The 21,810-nt window shown below is 44.8% G+C and overlaps 1 long non-coding RNA gene across 1 annotated transcript; it reads right to left on the bottom strand.

Moving 5' to 3' along the window:
• Nucleotides 1-13,488: 13,488 nt before the first annotated feature.
• Nucleotides 13,489-15,217, bottom strand: LOC137359138 (uncharacterized). Its single transcript, XR_010971468.1, has 3 exons — nt 15,161-15,217; nt 14,235-14,391; nt 13,489-13,587 (listed from the first exon to the last, which is right to left on the bottom strand). It is a non-coding gene; the product is annotated as an uncharacterized lncRNA (long non-coding RNA).
• Between the last annotated feature and the right edge of the window lie 6,593 nt (nt 15,218-21,810).

Below are 21,810 nucleotides of genomic sequence, written 5' to 3'. Positions count from 1 at the left end.
TGAAACCATACAACAGAATATCTGTCCATACTTACCTATTGCATAGAATGTAAAGTATAGAAATGTTTCAGATATCCGACTACATCTGGCCCTGACAAGTTCTGGCCTCAAATCCCCCTTTTATGTTTCGGACGCTGTGTAAGTTGTTGTACAGGGAATCACTCACACTACTAACAGCAATATACTCATGTTATATAACTGCATCTGTTCTTTGTCCATGCATGTTACCCTTATTTATTATCTTGGTCCGACAATTACTGCCATCTCCTATTTCCTTTATCTTGAATAAGTGACTTGCATTTAACAAGCGCAATTAACGTAATAAAACATCTCAAGGTGCTATGCAGGAGTGTTATCAAAAAATGTTTGACACAGAGCACCTAAGAATATGCTCGATCAGATGACCAGAAGCTAAGTCAAAGATTTAGGTTTTATGGAGTGTCTGAAAGCAGTAACGAGAGACTGAGACGAAGAGAGAATTAAGTATGTAACTCCAGAGAAAGTCGCCTTCACAGCGAAAGGCATGGCCATCAATGGTGCGAAATTAAAATCTGGAATGTTCAAGAAGCCAGAAGTGGGAGTTGTCAGATTGGAACCGATTGCAAATACAGGAACTGTGAGGCCATAAACTGGTTTAAAGTGTGTCTACTTCAACTCCAGGAGCATCCGGAATAAGGTGGGTGAGCTGGCAGCATGGGTTGGTACCTGGGATATCGATGTGGTGGCCATTTCGGAGACATAGGTAGAGCAGGGGCAGGAATGGATGTTGCAGATTCCGGGATTTAGATGTTTCAGTAAGAACAGAGAAGATGGTAAAAGAGGGGGGGGGGGGGGGTGGCATTGTTAATCAAGGAGCGTATTACAGCGACAGAAAGGACGTTTGAGGACTCGTCTACTGAGGTAGTATGGGCCGAGGTTAGAAACAGGAGAGGTGAGGTTACCCTGTTGGAACTCTTTTATAGACCTCCGAATAGTTCAAGAGATGTAGAGGAAAGGATAGCGAAGATGATTCTCGACAGGGGCGAGAGTAACAGGGTAGTTGGTATGGGGGACTTTAACTTTCCAAATATCGACTGGAAATACTATAGTTCGAGTACTTTAGAAATTATGATGCGATTAGGCAAGATTTAGGATGCGTAGGATGGGGAAGGAAACTGCAGGGGATGGGAACAATCGAAATGTGGAGCTAATTCAAGGAGCAGCTACTGTGTGTCCTTGATAAGTATGTACCTGTGAGGCAGGGAGGAAGTTGTCGTGCGAGGGAGCCGTGGTTTACTAAAGAAGTTGAAGAGCTTGTCAAGAGGAAGAAGGCGGCATATGTTAGGATGAGACGGGAAGGCTCAGTTAGGGCGCTTGAGAGCTACAAGCTAGCCAGGAAGGATCTAAAGGGAGAGCTAAGAAGAGCAAGGAGAGGACACGAGAAGTCATTGGTGGATCAGATCAGGGAAAACCCTAAGGCTTTCTATAGGTATATCAGGAATAAAAGAATGACTAGAGTTAGATTAGGGCCAATCAAGGATAGTAGTGGGAAGTTGTGTGTGGAATCAGAGGAGATAGGGGAAGCGTTAAATGAATATTGTGCGTCAGTATTTACAGTAGAGAAAGAAAATGTTGTTGAGAATACTGAGATTCAGGCGACGAGGCTAGATGGGATTGAGGTTCACAAGGAGGAGGTGTTAGCAATTTTGGAAAGTGTGAAAATAGATAAGTCCCCTGGGCCAGATGGGATTTATCCTAGGATTCTCTGGGAAGCTAGGGAGGAGATTGCAGAGCCTTTGTCCTTGATCTTTATGTCGTCATTGTCGACAGGAATAGTGCCGGAAGACTGGAGGATAGCAAATGTTGTCCCCTTGTTCAAGAAGGGGAGTAGAGACAGCCCTGGTAATTATAGACCTGTGAGCCTTACTTCGGTTGTGGGTAAAATGTTGGAAAAGGTTATAAGAGACAGGATTTATAATCATCTTGAAAAGAATAAGTTCATTAGAGATAGTCAGCACGGTTTTGTGACGGGTAGGTCGTGCCTCACAAACCTTATTGAGTTTTTCGAGAAGGTGACCAAACAGGTGGATGAGGGTAAAGCAGTGTATGTGGTGTATATGGATTTCAGTAAGGCGTTTGATAAGGTTCCCCGCGGTAGGCTATTGCAGAAAATACGGAAGTATGGGGTTGAAGGTGATTTAGAGCTTTGGATCAGAAATTGGCCAGCTGAAAGAAGACAGAGGGCGGTGGTTGACGGCAAATGTTCATCCTGGAGTTTAGTTACTAGTGGTGTACCGCAAGGATCTGTTTTGGGGCCACTGCTGTTTGTCATTTTTATAAATAACCTGGAAGAGGGTGCAGAAGGGTGGGTAAGTAAATTTGCAAATGACACTAAGGTCGGTGGAGTTGTGGATAGTGCCGAAGGATGTTGTAGGGTACAGAGGGACATAGATAGGCTGCAGAGCTGGGCTGAGAGATGGCAAATGGAGCTTAATGCGGAAAAGTGTGAGGTGATTCACTTTGAAAGGAGTAACAGGAATGCAGAGTACTGGGCTAATGGGAAGATTCTTGGTAGTGTAGATGAACAGAGAGATCTTGGTGTCCAGGTGCATAAATCCCTGAAGGTTGCTAACCAGGTTAATAGGGCTGTTAAGAAGGCATATGGTGTGTCAGCTTTTATTAGTAGGGGGGTCGAGTTTCGGAGCCACGAGGTCATGCTGCAGCTGTACAAAACTCTGGTGAGACCGCACCTGGAGTATTGCGTGCAGTTCTGGTCACCGCATTATAGGAAGGATGTGGAAGCTATGGAAAGGGTGCAGAGGAGATTTACTAGGATGTTGCCTGGTATGGAGGGAAGGTCTTAAGAGGAAAGGCTGAGGGACTTGAGGTTGTTTTCGTTGGAGAGAATCAGGAGGAGAGGTGACTTAATAGAGACATATTAGATAATCAGAGGGTTAGATAGGGTGGATAGTGAGCGTCTTTTTCCTCGGATGGTGATGGCAAACACGAGGGGACATAGCTTCAAGTTGAGGGGTGATAGAAAGGACAGATGTGAGAGGTAGTTTCTTTACTCAGAGAGTAGTAAGGGTGTGGAACGCCCTGCCTGCAGCAGTAGTAGATTCGCCAACTTTAAGGGCATTTAAGTGGACATTGGATAGACATATGGATGAAAATGGAATAGTGTAGGTCAGATGGTTCCACAGGTCGGCGCAACAGCGAGGGCCGAAGGGCCTGGACAGCGCTGTAATGTTCTCATTCTAAATTCTAAAATCGGGACCCATTTCTCTCACAGCAATCTTTGAGCAATGCATTTACGTCTCTAATCTTATTTCCCCTATGCCAAATTGCACGTGGCTCAAGTAGTAAACTGGAGACTATTACCTTTGTGGTTCTTCTTTCTAATTTAGCCCTGAGTTACTCATAGTACCTCAGGAGAAACTCTTGCCTCGTTCTAACTATGTCGTTGATAGCTATGTGGACCACGACACCTGGATCCTTCCCTTCCACTCCAAGTTCCTCTCTAGCCCAGAAGAGATGTCCTCAACCTTGGCACCAGGCAGACAACACAACCTTTGGAGTTTTCTGTCTTTGCTGCAGAGAGTTGCATCTATTCCCCTAACTATGCGATCCTCTATTACAACTACATTTCTCTGTTCTCCTCCCACTTGTATTGCGCTCTGAACGTGGGTGCTGTGATCAGTTTGCTTATCCTCCTTGCAGTCTGTGCCATCGTCCACACTGGGAGCAAGGACCTCATACCAATTGGATAAGGGCAGTGGCGGTGGCGTCGTGGGATTATCACAGGACTAGTAACCCAGAGAACCAGGTTATTTCTCTGGGGACGTGGGTTCAAATCCCACCGCAGAAGAAGATGGAATTTGAATTTAATTAATAAATCTGGAATTAAAAGCTATTCCAATGATGGCCATGAAACCATTGTCGATTGTTGTAAAAACCCATCTGGCTCACTAATGTGTTTTAGGGAAGGAAATCTGCTGTCCTTACCTGGTCTGAACTACATGTGACTCCAGACCCACAGCAATGTGGTTAGCTCTTACATGCCCTCTGAAATGGCCGAGTAAACCAATCAGTTGTACCTAACCGCTATGAAGTGAATAAAAAGCAATGAAATCGGACGGAGCACCTGGCATCGACCTAGGCACTGGAAAAACAACGGCCAACCCAGCCCTATCGACCCTGCAAAGTCCTCCTTAATAACATCTGGGGGCTTGTACCAAAGTTGGGTGAGCTGTCCCACAGACTAGTCAAGCAACAGCCTGCCATAATAATACTCACGGAATCATAACTTCCAGACAATGTCCCAGACACTGCCTTCGCCATGCCAGGGTACGTCCTGTCCCACCGGCAGGACAGACCCTCCAGAGGTGGCGGGACACTAGAATGCAGTAGGGAGAGAGTTGCTCTGAGAGTCCTCAACATCGACACTTGAACGCATGAATTCTCGTGGCAACAGGTCAACCATGGGCAAGGTAACCTCCTACTGATTCCCACCTAATTCCCTCCCTCAGCTTTTGACTCTGTACTCCACCATGTTGAACACCAGTTGGAGGAAGCAGTGAAGGTAGCAAGGACAGAAAATGTACTCTGGTTGGGGGATTGCAATGACCATCACCAAGAGTGGCTCAGTAGCACCGCTACTGACCGAGCTGGCCGAGATCTAAAGGGCATAACTGCTAGACTTGGTCTGCAGCAGGTGGTGGAGGAACCAACACGAGGGGAAAACATACTTGACCTCGTCCTCACCAATCTGCCTGCTGCAGATACTTCTGTCCATGACAGTATTGGTCGGAGTTACCACCGCACAGTCCTTATGGAGACGAAGTCCCGCCCACACATTGAGGGGACCGTCCGTCGTGTTCTGTGGCACTATCACACTGCTAAATGACTTAAAGTTCGAACAAATCTAACAATGCAGAAGTGTGCATCAATGAGGCGCTGTGAGCAATCAGCAGCAGCAGAATTGTACTCAACCACAATTTGTAACCTAATGGCCCTGCATATCCCCAACTCTACCATTACCATCAAGCGAGGAGACCAACCCTGGTTGAATGAAGAGTGCAGGAGAGCATGCGAGGAGCGGCAACAAGCATACCTCAAAATGAGGTGTCAACCTAGTGAAGCTACAACCCAGGACTACTTGCATGCCAAACTGCATAAGCAGCATGCGATAGACAGAGCTAAGCGATTCCAGAGGCAACAGATCAGATCTAAGCTCTGCAGTCCTGCCACATCCAGCCTTGAATGCTAGTGGACAATTAAACAACTAAATGGAGGTGGTGGCTCCACAAATATCCCCATCCTCAATGATGGGGGAGCACAGCACATCAGTGCGAAAGATAAAGCTGAAGCATTTGCAACAGTCTTCAGCCAGAAGTTTCGAGTTGATGATCCATCTCGGCCTCCTCCTGAACTCCTCAACATCCCAGATTCCATACTTCAGCCAATTCGATTCACTCCGCGTGATATCAAGAAACGACTGATGGTACTGGATACTGCAAAAGCTATGGGCCCTGACAATATTCCGGCAATACGATTGAAGATCTGTGCTCCAGAACGTGCCGTGCCCCTAGCCAAGGTGTTCCAGTATAGCTGCAAGACAGGAATCTACCCTGCAATGTGGAAAATTGTCCAGGTATGTCCTGTACACAAAAAGCATGACAAGTCCAAGCTGACCGATTACTGCCCCATCGGTCTACTCTCAATCATCAGTAAAGTGATGGAAGGTGTCATCAATAGTGCCATCAAGCGGCACTTGCTTAGCAATAACCTGCTCAGTGACGCTCAGTTTGGGTTCCGCCAAGGCCATTAAGTTGCTAACCTCATTACAGCCTTTGTTCAAACATTGAGAAAAGAGCTGAACTCAAGAGGTGAGGTCGGAGTGACTGCCCTTGACATCAAGGCAGCACATGACCGAGTATGGCATCAAGGAGCCCTAGCAAAACTGAGGAATCAGGGGGAAAGCCCTCCGCTGGTGGAGTCATACCTAGCGCAAAGGAAGATGGTTGTGGTTGTTTGAGGTCAATCATCTCAGCTCCAGGACATCACTGCAGAGTTCCTCAGGGTAGTGTCCTGGGCCCAATCATCTTCAGCTTCCTCATCAATGACCTTCCTTCAATCACAAGGTCTGAAGTGGGGATGTTCGCTAATGATTGCACAATGTTCAGCACCATTCGTGACTCCTCAGATACTGAAGCAGTCCGTGTAGAAATGCAGCAAGACCTGGACAATACCCAGGCTTGGACTGATAAGTAGCAAGCAACAATCGCGCCACACAAGTGCCAGGCAATGACCATCTCCAACAAGAGACAACCTATCCATCTCCCCTTGACATTCAATGGCATTGCCATCGCTGAATCCCCCACTATAAACATCCTAGGGGCTACCACTGACCAGAAACTGAACTGGTGTAGCCATATAAATACCATGGCAACAAGAGCAGGTCAGAGCCTTGGAATCATCAGGCGAGTAACTCACATCCTGACTCCCCAAAGCCTGGCCACCATCTGCAAGGCACAAGTCAGGAGTGTGACTTGCCTGGATGGGTGCAGCTCCAACAACAGTCAAGAAGCTCGACACCATCCAGGCCAAAGCAATCCGCTTGATTGGCACCACATCCACAAACATTCACTCCCTCCACCATGGACGCACAGTGGCAGCCGTGTGTACCATCTACAAAATGCACTGCAGCAATGCACCAAGGCTCCTTAGACAGCACATTTCAAACCCGCGACCTCTACCAACTAGAAGGACAAGGTCAGCAAATGCATGGGAACACCACCACCTGCAAGTTCCCCTCCAAGTCACACACCATCCTGACTTGTAACTATATCGCCGTTCCTTCACTGTCGCTGGGTCAAAATCCTGGAACTCCCTTCCTAACAGCAGTATGGGTATACCTACCCCAAATGGACTGCAGCGGTTCAAGAAGGCAGCTCACAAGCACCTTCTCAAGGGCAATTAGGGATGGGCAATGAATGCTGGCCTGGCCAGCGCCGCCCGCATCGCATGAATGAATAAAAAAAAACTGGCTGAGGTTCCTCCAAAGCTAAATTCTGGATCCCCATACCTGCCTCACTCGCAGTCTCACACTCCTGTCTCTGACGACCGTCCAATTTTGATGTAATTAATCTGATTGGTGTGACTGTCTCCTGAGAAACAGTGTCCAGGTAACTCTCCCCATCTCTGATATGTCGCAGTGTCCGCTGCTCGGACTCCAGCTCATCAACTATGAGCCGAAAGTCCTCGAGCAGCCAACACTTGCTGCAGATGTGATCACCTTGGATCGCACGAGCTTCCACCAGCTCCCACATACTATAGCTGCAACATGTCATCTGCCCAGCCATTCTCTATTCTATTTAATTAATTAATTTGGATCTCAGTATTCTAAAAAAAATATTATTTCAGTGAACACTCAACGTGTAATGATTTAAAGCAAAAAAGAGACACGGAGGAAATACCTAACAGTCACTTGCCAGCTCTCCTGTGGCGTCACACTTCGATTTTGTCGGTCAAGCAGGTTCACAGAACAGAGCTGCTGTTTCATTTTATATCCCAGCTCCTCTCGCCTTTTGCCGCTCTTGCCGACGCCGCTCTGGAATTGCTTATCGGTTCTCTGAATTTATGCATTCGCCTGCAATCATTCGAATGGAAAAACTTCCTGATCATTTACAACTTTAATGTTACAAGGGGTAACCATGCTGGAAAATGGACATTTAACACAAATTGTATTAAAGATCTTCCACTTTTCTCCTCCAGTTTATATAAAGCTCAGCGATAACGACCTCCACATTCTGACAAAGAGTTTTTGCTGCTGCAATAAAGTGTCACTTGTTTCCATTTGCTTCCTGACTGTTTCTTTCCTCAGCTCTCCTTGGGGATTCAGAGGGATTTTTGTTCATCGCTTGTCCAAATTCAGGAGGTTCCAGCTCCTCAGCAGCTGCTGTCCTGGAGAAATTAACTGTATTTAAAATATCTCCCTCTGTTTGGAGAGATGAGGAAAAACTGTTTACATAACTGAGGGGTGAAACTAATCGGCAGGGAGTTGTTATGTTCTGGAATTCACTGTCTGATGGGTTTCTGAAAGCAGATTCAATATTAATTTTCAGAAGAGAACAGGATCAAAACTTCAATTACTCTTAGATGTAGGAGAACAGATACCAGCATAGAAAGATAGGTGAGAGAGACCGATGCCATAACTTTAGTGATGCAGAACTCAACACAACTTATTTAGAGAGTTTTTATGTGTGACTGATAGCATGTGTTTTATTTAATGCTGTTGCATTATTTATACATTATCTTTAATCACTCAAAATAATTTTACAAACATCAGCAAGTTCAATGTTACAAGTGTTCAGATATTGGGAAAATAGCCATTTAACGCAAATTGTATTGCAATTCTTTAATTGAACATCTCAGGTTTACAAAAAGTAAATACCTCAAACTGGTGGAAACCTCCAAACCCAGTCACACAGAATTTACTGTCAGCAAATGCTGAGCATCTTCATCTGCTGGTGGCCCTGTCTCACTGCAGTTACTGCTCCATTCTCACCATCTCCATCTGTTGGTGACCCTGTCACATTGCACTTTCTGTTCTTTTCATCATCTCACAATCACTGTGATTTGTCGCTATGGCCATTTTGCTCTGAGTCCGGGCTGGGTTTAGTTGAATACAGCTGAGATTTTCAGTGACGCCTTTGTGTGAAGTCCCACCTCAACAGGTCAGCTTATCAATAAACTATAATCTCAGAACCACATTTAAATCATTTCTGGGATCAGTGCTGTGAATATAAAACATACTTTTGGTCATGTGTGGAGTGTAGGGGTGGAATATGAAATAGGATTTAGTTCCAGTCTTCAAAACCTACAGTTCTTCCTATGATTTCACTAATTTAACAATGAGATTGAGAGACTATTTCACTGCGTTCTTCAGCTCCTGTCTAAATTTAGTCTGGGTCACAGCGTAAATACATGTGCTGGTGCAGGAACTGAGAATCCGCAGCATCTTTGATATTTGATTTGATTTGGATTTAGATTTCGAGATGCAGCACTGAAGCAGGCCCTTCTGCCCACCGAGTCTGTGCCGACCATTAACCACCGATTTATACTCATTTTACACTAATCCCATGTTCCGACCACATCCTCACCTGTCCCTATATTCCCCTACAACCTACCTTTACTAGGGGCAATTTAAAATGGCCAATTTACCTATCAACCTGCAAGTTTTTTTGTCTGTGGGTGGAAACAGGAGCACCCGGAGGAGACCCACGCAGACACAGGGAGAACTTGCAAACTCCACACAGGCAGTGCCTCAGAATTGAACCCGGGTCGCTGGAGCTGTGAGGCTGCGGTGCTAACCACTGCGCCACTGTGATAAAGTGAGGGTCAGTGTTGGAGGAAAAATATTGAATATCTGCAATTCGGCTGTAAATGATAAACACAACCAGTGTGATCCAAAACAATATAAAACTGTCGGGTACACTGAAGAGTAAAATTATTGTTTTTCTGCGATTCTCCATCTCTGGGTCCTTCTTTCTTCCCATTCTTGTTTATCCGATATCTGTGGGTTCTTATAGTGTCCTCCAACGTGAAGACTGATGCCAAATATTGGTTTAAATTATCTGCCATTTCCCTGTTCTCTGTTATCAACTCTCCAGTCGCATCCTCCAAGGGTTTCACACACACTACAGCTACTCTCTTTCTCTTTACGTACCCATGGAAGCTCTTGCTGTTTATGTTTATAATTCCTGCCAATTTGTTTCCATAATCCATTTTCTTTCTCTTTATCAGCGTCTGAGTCATCCACTGCTTGTTCCTAAAATATTCCAAATCCTCTGGCCTATCATTAGTTTTTGCCGCTTTGTATGCCTACGCTTTTGAATGAATACTCTCCTTGACCACCTTTGTTGACCACGGGCCGTTCATCCTTCTCGTCAATTCCTTCATTTTGACCGGGATAATTGTTTTTTTGCTGAGCGTTATGAAATATCTGCTTAAATGTCTGCCACTGCTCATCCACTGACCTTCCCCTTAGTCTATTTTGTTCCAGCCCGCTTCAGACAACTCTTTTCTCAGACTTCCATCATCTCCTCTGTTTATGTTGAGGTCACTAGTTTGAAACCCGAGTTGCTTGCCCTCAAACTGAATTTGAAATTCTTCCCTGTTGTGATCGTTACCCCCGGATGATCCTTAACTACGATATCTCTTATTAATACCACCTCATTACACATTAATAGATTTAAAATAGCCTGTTCCCAGGTACGTTCGGCAACGTATTGCACTCAGTAGCAACTCCTGATGCACTCTATAAATTCGTCCTCCATCTTACCTCTGCCAATTTGATTTGTCCAATCAATATGCAGATTAAAATCACCCATGACGATTGTAGCGCCCTTCTTACACGTCTCCATTACGTCCCGATTTAAAATTTGTCCGACAGTGAGGTATCTCTTCAGGGGCCTATAGACCACCACCACGCGTGACTTCTTACCCTTGCTGTTCCTTATTTCCACCCGAAGTAATTCCACATCATGATGCATTGCATCTGTATCTCTGAACATCACTGTATTGATAGATTCTTTTTTTAACAAAGTTACCCCACCTCCTTTTCCTTTTTGACGATTTTTCCAGGACGTCAAATACCCGTGAGTATTGAGTTCCTAGTCTTGGTCACCCGCCAACCACATCTCTATAATAGCTATCAGGTCATATTCATTTATTTTTGCATGTGCCATCAAATCATCTATCTTTATATAAATGCTGTTTGCATTCAGCTAAAAAGCCTCAAGCGTTGACATTTTAACATTATTACTCACTCTGGCTCTAATTTCTGCTGCACGCTTCAGATTATATTTTCTGCCCCTTCCCATCACACTTTGTTCGCCTCCTCATGACCCTGCGCCTCAGCTCTCTCGTTTCTTTCTTGATTATTTTAAACTCCCTTTCAATTTAACCCTACCACCACCACCCCACCCGGCCCAACTAATAATTTTAAAGTCCGATCTACAATCCGAGTTATACGATTCGCCAAGCCACTGGTCCCAACTTTGTTCAAATTAAGCCCATCCTTTTGGAACGGCTCTCACCTTTCCCAGTACTGGTGATGGAAATGGAACCCATTTCTCCCACAGCAATCTTAGAGCCACGTGTCTACCTCTCTAATCTTCTTAACCTTACACCAATGTGCACGTGGCTCAGGAGGTAATCCGGAGATTATTAGCTTTGTGGTTCTGCTTTTTAATTTAGCCCCGAGCTGCACATAGTCCCTCAGCAGAACCTCTTTCCTAGTCCTACCTATGTCGTCGGTACCTGCCTGGATTACAACAACTGGATCCTTAACCTCGCACTCCAAGTTCCTCTCTCGCCCAGAAGAGATGTCCTTAGCATTGGAACAAGGTAGGCAACACCGCCTTCGGGACTCATTGTTTGTGCTGCAGAGAACCGTATCTATTCCCCTAACAATGCTATCCCCTATTACTGCTATATGTCTTTTCTCACCCCTCACTTGAATGGCACTCTGCACCACTGTGATGTGCTCAGCTCATTCATCCTCCCTGCGGTCTGTGCCCTCGTCCACACCGGGAGCCAGAACCTCATACCTATTGACTCAGGGGACTGGCTGAGTCTCCTCCAAAGCTAAATTCGGGATCACCATCCCTTCCTCAATCGCAGTCACACCCTCGTGTCCCTGACCATGGTCCAAGTTTGATTTAATTAATCTAAGGGTGTGACTGTCTCCTGAAATACTGTGTCCAGGTAACTCTGCCCCTCCCTGATGTGTCGCACTGTCCGCAACTCGGACTCCAGCTCATCAAATCTGAGTCTGAAGTACCCCGAGCAGCTAACACTTGCTGCAGATGTTGTCACCGTGGATCGCACCAGCTTCCACTAGTTCCCACATAGTACAGCTGCAACAGCAGCACATTGCCTGCCCAGCCATTTGTATTCTATTTAATTAATTAATTTGGATGTTAAATATTTTAAAAGTGAATTTCTTAAATGTACTCTTCATCTGTAATAACGTCTCTTGATTTAAACCACTTGGCTAATCAACAGAGACACGGACGAGATACCAAGCAATCACCTAACTGTTTTCCCGAGATGTCACAGCTCGGCTCTGACAGGTGGAGAGAGGTAGAAGGGGCTCTCTGCTACCGCTTTTTATCTCCCACCGCCGCTGCCCTTCTCAAGTAAGTCCGGTCTCCATGTACAATGATAGTATGGGAATGGATGACCTGATGTTCGCTGGTGTGGTTATGGTCCAGGAGGAACTCCGAAGATATGTCAGAGATTGAGAGTTTAGGCTCCCCAAGGTTCTTTTCAGCAAACAACAACAACGACTCCATTGTCAGCAGGTTTAATGACAATGTCAGATCTGAGAGAATGAAGTGTTGCAGATGAAAGGGACAGAGATCAGAGACAGTAAAGGTGGCGGGATTCGTTTAATCACACCTGCTTCCATCTCAACACAAACCTTAACTATTTTGCTCTTTGAATGCCCCTTTCCCTGGCTCGCCATTTACTAAATGTAGTTAATCTCTACCATTATATAATTCTGAAGAAATGGCATTAAGATGCAAATCTAGTTCGGTTTCTGTCTCCACAGTTGATTCCTGACCTGCTCAGTGTTTCGAGTTTTATCTGTTTTCAATTCTAATAATGGTCGCCCTCTGCTGGTGTATACTGGTGTTTCAGTAGTTGCAGCAATGGAATAAAAGTCACAATCTGTGGGAGAATAATGCATGGTGCAGTCGTTCTCCCGACTGAGGAACAATTGCGCTCTGCTGATGAATAAATGAAATATTTAGAATTAAAGTGCAAAAACGCATTAATTTCTGATCAGATTCTCCTGCTCTTCCGACATACTCTGGAATCCTCAGGGATAGTGTAGCGCAGTAAAACAATATATTGTGTCTTGGAATTGGCGTGCATTTAATGCTTGAACATTAATATCGGCATGAATATTGATAAAGTCACAAATTCCAACTAAAAGATTGAATACATGTTTTATTATTATTATTTAAATTTATTTCCATTGTACATCAGCACTTACATTATAAACTGCAGTAATTTGTCCACATTGAGTAGATGGCGGTGGAGGAAGCAGTTACAAGAAATGCAGATTAAAGAGACAGACCGTTTATTGATTGCCTGACGTCTTCTAAACCTTCTTTAATAGGATGTGGAAAAGTTAAGCGGTTACAAAACGAACGTTGTCCAAACTTTTTATTATTAAACAATGGTTTTAATCTCTGTGACAGTGTTGGTAATTACATGTAGAGTACTATATCTCAGTATTTGTAAAGACAGAGAAATGATCCGAAATCAATTTTTTTTGGTATTTTAATTAAACAGAAAACACGCACATTCAGGCAAAATATAGAGAAAAGCCAAATCTAGTTATTTCATCACAAAGTAAAGTGATGGTTCATTAAAATAAAGTGATGTTTATATGGTAAAGCAAAGCACATTCATCATGTTCACACTGTTGGGAAAGTTCATGCCATTCTCTCAAATTTAACACAGAATATTTTCCACCAGTCTGTGCCCCACCTCCAGACATCATATACAGGATTTAAGGCTGGTGTTTACCTGAAAGGATAAGATAAACGACTTGAGAGGGTTACAGCAATGTTAGCCATCAAACAAATACATAAATACAGTATAAGATCTCCTCAGAATATTTCTGCTTCAATAAGCCTCCTATTTCTTTCGTAAGTACAGAAAATGTTCTCGCTGATACTTTGGAATCACTGACCGTTGAAAACACCATTAATTATCATATTAATATCGGAAACAGCCGGGACTGCATAGTGTCAGCACTGTGCTGACACAGTGTCAGTGTCAGTGTTAGGGTGGCACTGTGGCGCAGTGGTTTGCACCGCAGCCTCACAGCTCCAGCGACCTGGGTTTAATTCTGGGTACTGCCTGTGTGGAGTTTGTACGTTCTCCCTGTGTCTGTGTGGGTTTCCTCCGGGTGCTCCAGTTTCCTCCCACATGCCAAAGACTTGCAGGTTGACAGGTACATTGGCCATTACATATTGCCCCTAGTATAGGCAGGTGGTAGGGAAATGTAGGAACAGGTAGGGATGTGGTAGGAATATGGAATTAGTGTTGGATTAGTATAAATGGGTGGTTGATGGTCGGCACAGACTCGGTGGGCAGAAGGGCCTGTTTCAGCGCTGTATCTCTAAATAAAACATGAAAATATGGAACAAATAATACAGTATTGCTCTTACCGGGTTGATGGAGATGTAAGTTGCTGAATTACACAGTCACTGCCCATCGTTGGTGCAATGTCTGCTGTTGCAAACGCTTCACAGTGAGCATCATCATTGTTTTCAGGAATAGAGGGAAGCAGCAAAGCCGGATCAGTGCGGGTCTGAGAGCTGTATACTGTAGAGAGAAAGATTATGGATTAATGATTGGACTGAAAGCGGGTTCAGTGTGGGTCTGAGAGCTGTATACTGTGGAGAGCAAGATTATGCACTAATGATTGGACTGAAAGCGGGTTCAGTGTGGGTCTGAGAGCTATATACTGTGGAGAGAAAGATTATGTGTTAATGATTGGACTGAAAGCGGGTTCAGTGCGGGTCTGAGAGCTATATACTGTGGAGAGAAAGATTATGGGTTAATGATTGGACTGAAAGCGGGTTCAGTGTGGGTCTGAGAGCTATATACTGTGGAGAGAAACATTATGCGTGAATGATTGGACTGAAAGCGGGTTCAGTGCGGGTCTGAGAGCTATATACTGTGGAGAGAAAGATTATGGGTTAATGATTGGACTGAAAGCGGGTTCAGTGCGGGTCATCCATCTATGTGTGAATAATATAAAGGGGACTGGAATTTGTTGACCTCTGAATGTTTTCCACCTCCATTCACCCAGTTGTTTCACCAACGCCCGCTGGGTGACAGCAGATCAAATGGATCAAATGATCAGGATGTTCAGATTGAGCATTTGAAGTATTGCCAGTGGAAGTATTAATAAGAGAGATATCACACACCGAATATAATCAGGATCTTTTTTTTTAATAATTCAGGCATTGATTAATCTAATTTCCTTTAATCTCAACATGAATTTCAATCAAGCAGTCTGTGGTAACACAAATTGGAAAGAAATTCAATGTAGTGACAGACAGCTGGTGACTGTGAGAGTTTAACTCACCGAGAGTGGAGAGATCACCGCCGGCACTTGTCAGTGTGAAGAGATCATCAGGACCACTGGCCAGCAACAAGTGACTATCCTGAGTGTCAATGGCTCCAGTCAGAACATCATCATAATCACCCAGAACCAGACCTGACAGGAAATAATGATACTCACAGATATCAAATGGTAAGACGAAATACTTAGAATGATATTATTAGACGTCAATCTACCCGGGCTGGCAGGGTAGATTGTGATCTTCAGCTGTAGTGAGATTAGAGGTCAGCGAATGGTAGGACCATGTCATGTAGCAGCAGTTGAGTCTCCTTTGGCCCATGCTATATTTAAAAGGCAGCCCGCAATCGATGAAAGGCAGAAGCACTGTAGGACATCTGGTGGGAGGACTGACAACTGGAGTGTTTGGTAGATGGCAGCAGCCAGAGCGAGGGTGGCTCCCAGATTTCCTCATGCCCCCCTTCAAGTGCTCCACCAGGCAACAAGTGCAAGGATGGAAGCACTTTTCCTTCGGGAGGGGTGGAGGAAGCCTGCTAGGCAGGCACGGAGGGCATGGCAGGCGATTGAGGAGGATGTGAGCAGCCGTGAGGTGCTCCCATGCAAGAGGCTTCAGTGCAGGAATAGGATCAATGCCCTAATGTTGTGTGGCAAGGTGAGTGCCGTGCCTCACATCAAGCTGACAACCTTAAGTGACACAAATATGAAAATGTAATTGGAGACGGGGTGCCCCTACTCATTGATTCAGATCCTCTTCAATCATAGTGCAGAGATCAGTAACCGCCTCACTGGAAAGGCACGATCTTCAGTGACACTGCTGCTCCGAAATTTGCAGGAAGCAGAGCCAATGATGGTAAGCCCACTCTGGTGGGTAGCGTATTCTGCACTCAGAAGCTGCTTGCGTGCTACTGTGCACCCTGTTCATCCACACTCTCTTCCAGCCTCACGATTCTTGTCCCTGTCTGGGTGCTGCAGACCAACTCCCGGGGACTGCAGCTCTCTCCATCTCTGATTCTCCTCCACAATGGGAGGCCTCAAAACCGGAGTGGCTGACACCTATTGTAAATTGCTGCACTCACTTCTCAAGGCCTCCATTCTTTCTACTTGGTGTATCTAAGTTCCAAGTCAGAGAGGACGCTCATCCTGAATACCTATGTTTTGATCGCCAAGATTGGCCAGCCTCCAGATTGCCAATATCGCGACACAGTATCGCTAGCCCTCCCTCCAGTGCCACAATGCTTTCACACCCAAAACTGACCTTCCTCTGACCTTCCCCCTTCTTGTAGAAGGCGAGTCTCTGAAAACTGTTGTTCTCGCCCATCCTTTTCTAAATTGTGAATAGCTTGGAAAATTGCCATAAATTTCCTGTTTTATAGGCTCAGTTACCAGTTCAACGCCTTAAAGTGCAGCCTCCACCCACCAGATCTGCCGACTCAGGGAATATCACCTAACAGTGTGAAGATGTCGAGCTTCCTTTGCACCGCTATCCGGTTGCATTTCCCCCGCCCCTCCCTCCCTCCCCCAACCCCCCCGTGTCTGTGGTCACTGTGTGACAAAATTCTGCCCTCCGTTTTAATGTCACATGTATCCCATTGAATCACCCATCCAACATGCACACACATTTCACACATCACCGCCCAGACAACAGTGTCAGAAAACATCATGAACTGAAAATTTCATTCCATTATACTACTGGGTGCAATCGGGATGATTTTGTAGAAATCCAAATTATTTCTCCATTTTTTTGAACTAAAATCACTCAGCAATGCTCCATGTCTTCAGCAGCATCATTTTACGGTGATTAAGTTCTTTTATATTTAGTTGTTAATTTTGGATAGCAAACAGCGTGATGGATTAAAAAACGTGATGGTGACAAGTGAAATTGCACCCACCCTGAAGACTGGAGGAGTTCCTTTCAGGATTTTCTGATGCAGGATCCGTGTCACCCAAACTGTGACTGGTGTAATATTCAATCTGATTGAGGGACTCAATGGAATCAGAAACTGTTAAACACAAACATGGATGGTTATTGGACAGATTGATTGGGACGTTCGAGTAAATAGCATAATACCATCATCATCTGGTGACAATGTCCTGGGACTTTGTATCTGACACGAATGTTAAACATTCATCACAGGGATTTCAGTGGTTCAAATGCAACTAGAGATGCACCATAAATGTTGGCTCATATAGCGAGCAGTTAAAACAATACACAGTCCAGCTGGTGGGTCAGATTTCAGACATTAGAGCAGAGACAATAGTGTAAAACATAGTCAGTTAGCACAGTTTCTTAACCCAGAATCCCTCCACTCTGTCCCCGTCTCTTTCCCTTTCAGAATCTCAAACGGCGCATTGGTTCCAAAACCGAAACCCACCCCGGACAATGGGGCAGAAAAGAGTGCAAGTAGGCTAATAACGGATTTGATCTTCGAGTCATCGAGTCATACAGCATAGAAACAGGTCCCTTGGCCCTCCGCGTCATGCCGACCATAATGCCTATCTATACTAATCCCACCTGCCTGCATTAGTTCCATATACCTCGATGCCTTGCTCTTTCAAGGACCTCTCCAGATGCCTCTTGAATGTTGATACTGTTCGTGCCTCCACCACCTCCTCTGGCAGCTCATTCCAGATACCCACTATTCTTCGTGTGAAAAATTTACCCCTTTGATCCCCTTTAAACATCCTCCCTCTTACCTTAAAGTTATGTCCTCTAGTTTAAGTCACCCCTACCATGGGAAACAGACTCTGGCTATCTACCCTATCTATGCCTCTCATAATTTTATTTACCTCTATCATGTCCCCTCTCAGCCTCCAACGCTTCAGGGAAATAAGACCCAGCCTATCCAATCTCTCTTCAGAAATCAAGCCCTCCAAACCAGGTAACATCCTGGTGAATCCTTTCTGAACGCTCTCTAACTTTAGCACATCTTTCCTGTCATGCAGCGAAAAGAATTGCACACCGTACACCTAGTGCAGCCTAACCAATGGTATGTACAAGTGTAACATTACGTCCCAACTCTTGTACTCACTGCCTCAGCCAATGAAGGCAAGCACGCCATAAGCCTTGTTCCCCACCCTGTCTACCAGTGTTGCCACTTTCAGGGAGCAATGTACTTGCACACCAAGGTCTCTCTGCTCAGCAACACTCCCCAGTGCCCTGCCAATCATTGTATATGTCCTGCCCTGGTTTAACATCCCAGAATGCATTACTTCGCACTTGCCTGCGTTAAATTCCATTTTCCAATCCCTTGCCTTCTTTTCAGTTGATCTGCATCCTGTTGTAACCAAAGACAATCTTCTTCACTGTCCACTATACCTGCAATCTTGGTGTAATCTGCAAACTTACTAATCATGTCCCCTACTTCTCATCCAAGTCTTTAATATATATGAGAAACAACAGAGGGCTCAGCACCGATCCCTGCGGCACACAACTGATCACCAGCCTTCAATTTGAAGAACATTATCATTACCAAAAGGATGTAGATGCTTTGGAGAGGGTGCAGAGGAGGTTCACCATGATGTTGCTTGGTATGGAGGGCGCTAGCTATGAAGAGAGGTTGAGTAGATTTGGCTTGTTTTCATTAGAAAGACAGAGGTTGAGGGGGGACCTGATTTAGGTGTGCAAAATGATGAGAGGTATAGACAGGGTGGATAGCAAGTAGCTTTTTCCCAGAGTGGGGGATTCAATTACTCGGGGTCACGAGTTCAAAGTGAGAGGGGAAAGGTTTAAGGGGGATATGCGTGGAAAGTTCTTTACACAGAGGGTGGTGGGTGCCTGGAACGCGTTGCCAGCGGAGGTGGTAGACGCGGGCACGATAGCGTCTTTTACGATGTATCTAGACAGATACATGAATGGGCAGGAAGCAAAGAGATACAGACCCTTAGAAAATAGGCGACATGTTTAGATAGAGGATCTGGATCGGCGCAGGCTTGGCGGGACGAAGGGCCTGTTCCTGTGCAGTAATTATCTTTGTTCTTTTGTTCTTTAACAACCCTCCACCACTACCCTCTGCCTCCTATCAGCCAGCCAATTTAGTATCCAATTGGCTACCTCACCCTGGATCCCATGTGTTCGAACCTTCCCGAACAACCTACCATGCGGGGTCTTGTCAAACGCCTTGCTAAAGTCCATGTACACAACGTCCACCGCCCTACCCTCGCTAATCCTTTTGGTCACCTCCTCAAAAAACTCAATCAAATTCGTGAGACATGATTTCCCACGCACAAAGTCATGCTGACTATCCTAATCAGATCTTGCCTTTCCAGATGCATATAAATTCTGTCTTTCAGAATCCCTGCGGATAACTTCCCCACCAATGATGTAAGGCTCACCAGCCTGTAGTTCGCTGGCTTATCCCTGCTTCCCTTCTTAAATAAAGGCACAACATTAGCTATCCTCCAGTCTTCCGGTACTTCACCTGTGGCTAACGATGATACAAAAATCTCTGCCAAGGCCCCAGAAATCTCCTCACCTGCCTCCCATAGCATCCCAGGATACACCTGGTCAGGCCCTGGAGATTTATCCACCTTAATGTGCTTCAAAACCTCCAACACCTCCTCTCTTGTAATGTTGCTATACGTCAGGAGATCGCTGTCCCTTCCCTTGAACTCGCTAGCTTCCGTGACCTTCTGCACGGTAAATACAGACGAAAAGTATTCCTTTAAGACCTCGCCCATTTCCCGTGGCTCCACACACAGATTACCGCACCGGTCCTGAAATGGACCTAATCTCTCCCTAGCCAGCCATTTCCTCTTAATATACTTATAGAATCGTTTAGGATTCGCCTTTACCTTATCTGCCAGGGAAATCGTCTTTGTGTGTTTTGTTGTAACCTCAGAAATTTATCTGAATGGTTAAATCTCTCTCCAAATATATCGCAGGACAAAGCTTTCATCGATTTGATAGTGTTGTTGCTCCACTATCATGAAGTGGAATTTGTAGATTTCATTTTAAACTTCAGCATACAAAGTGTTAGAATAAGTTTTTTGTAGAAACCACCGATTTCGGGTAAGAAGTTCCTGATGGGAACGTATTTCTAATCCAGTCACCCAGGGAAATAATATCTGAGATAATCTGACTGTCTCCTTCTGAGAGCAGTGACTATTTATGGTCCAGTTTAAATGGAATAAAATGACATGATAGTTACAAAGAAACAGAAATCACGTTCTTTTAGCAGTAGTGACGGGTGGGAATCTTCCCAAACCCATTGCTCATCTTACTGTACACAGAGATATAGACACACTCGCACTGTGATAGGACTCCTTCACATGATGATAGTGGACGGATTTCTGACAGTGTTCAGTCAGTAAACTGACCATTAAAATGAGGTATTTAAGCGGAAGTGACATTTGCCTCGTGAAAATTCGGTATGAAATATAAAACACAGACCTGAACGCCTGATCTGATAGGAATCCTTGCCAGGTGGAATATTATCAATCTCTTCATAAATTGCATGGTACAAACCAGCCGGTGAACCCTTGCCACTCGTGACAGAACCTGTCAGATGGAGGGTGGGAATGATTAAAGTTTAGTTACAACCCACGAGCGTTTAACAGTAAATTATCTGCGAACACATCCAAATCACAGAGATGGTGATTTTAAAGAGACAAAGCCAGGTATTGTGAATGCGGAGTAGTTTTGTTGTGCTTATTTTCGTATATGTCTATGTATCTATCTTTCTGCATACTCATATATTTACCTGCAGCAGACTGGGGACAAATTCAATCAAGTTTGTCAGAAACGATCTCCCCCTGACAAAGCCATGCTGACTGCCCCCGATTAATGCCTGCCTCTCCAAGTGGAGATTAATCTTGCTCCTCGGATTTTTTTTCCAATAGTTTCCCTACCACTGATGTTAGATTCACCAGCCTGTAATTACCTGGTTTAGCCCTGCAACCCCTCTTGAATAATGGTACCACATTCACTGTTCTCAGTCCTCTGGTACATCTCCTGTGACCAGACAGGATTTGAAAATGTGTGTCAAAGCCCCTGCTATCTCCTCCCTTGTCTCAGATAACAACCTGTGGCTCATCTCATCTGGGCCTGAGGATTTATCCATTTTAAGCCAACTAAATCATCTAATACTTCCTAACTTTCAATTTTAATTTGTTCAAGCATATCACCATCCCCCTCCCTGGTCTCTGCACCTACATCATCCGTCTCCATGGTGAACACAGATGAAAAGTAATCATCAAAAACTTAATCTATGTCCTCTGTCTCCACACACTGATGGCTACTTTGGTCCCTAATTGGCCCTACTCTTTCCCTGGTTATCCTCTTTCCTTTAACATACTTAAAACAACGCCTTGGGAGTTTCCTTTATCTTGCTCACCAGTGTTTGTGCATGTCCCTTCTTCGCTCTCCGAAGTCATTTTTTAAGTACCCCTCTCCTTTCTATACTCCTCTAGGGCAGCCGCTGTTATCAGCACTCTGAATCTGTCACAAGCCTCCTTTTTATTCCTTATCTAATCCTCCATATCCCTTGACATCCACATTCCTAGACATCTACAGGAATCGGTTCTGGGACCCTTATGGTTTGGAATGTACATTAATGATTTAGATGTGAATATAGGAGTAATGTTAGTAAGTCCGCTGATGACACGAAAATTACTGATGTCATAAACAGTGAGGAGGAAAGCTTTAGATTGCAGGACGA

Source organism: Heterodontus francisci, unplaced genomic scaffold (genome assembly GCF_036365525.1).
Source record: "Heterodontus francisci isolate sHetFra1 unplaced genomic scaffold, sHetFra1.hap1 HAP1_SCAFFOLD_54, whole genome shotgun sequence".
Classification (NCBI taxonomy): Eukaryota; Metazoa; Chordata; class Chondrichthyes; order Heterodontiformes; family Heterodontidae; genus Heterodontus; species Heterodontus francisci.
The sequence above is the reverse complement of the archived record's forward strand: the minus strand, read 5'-3'. Positions and strand labels throughout refer to the sequence as shown.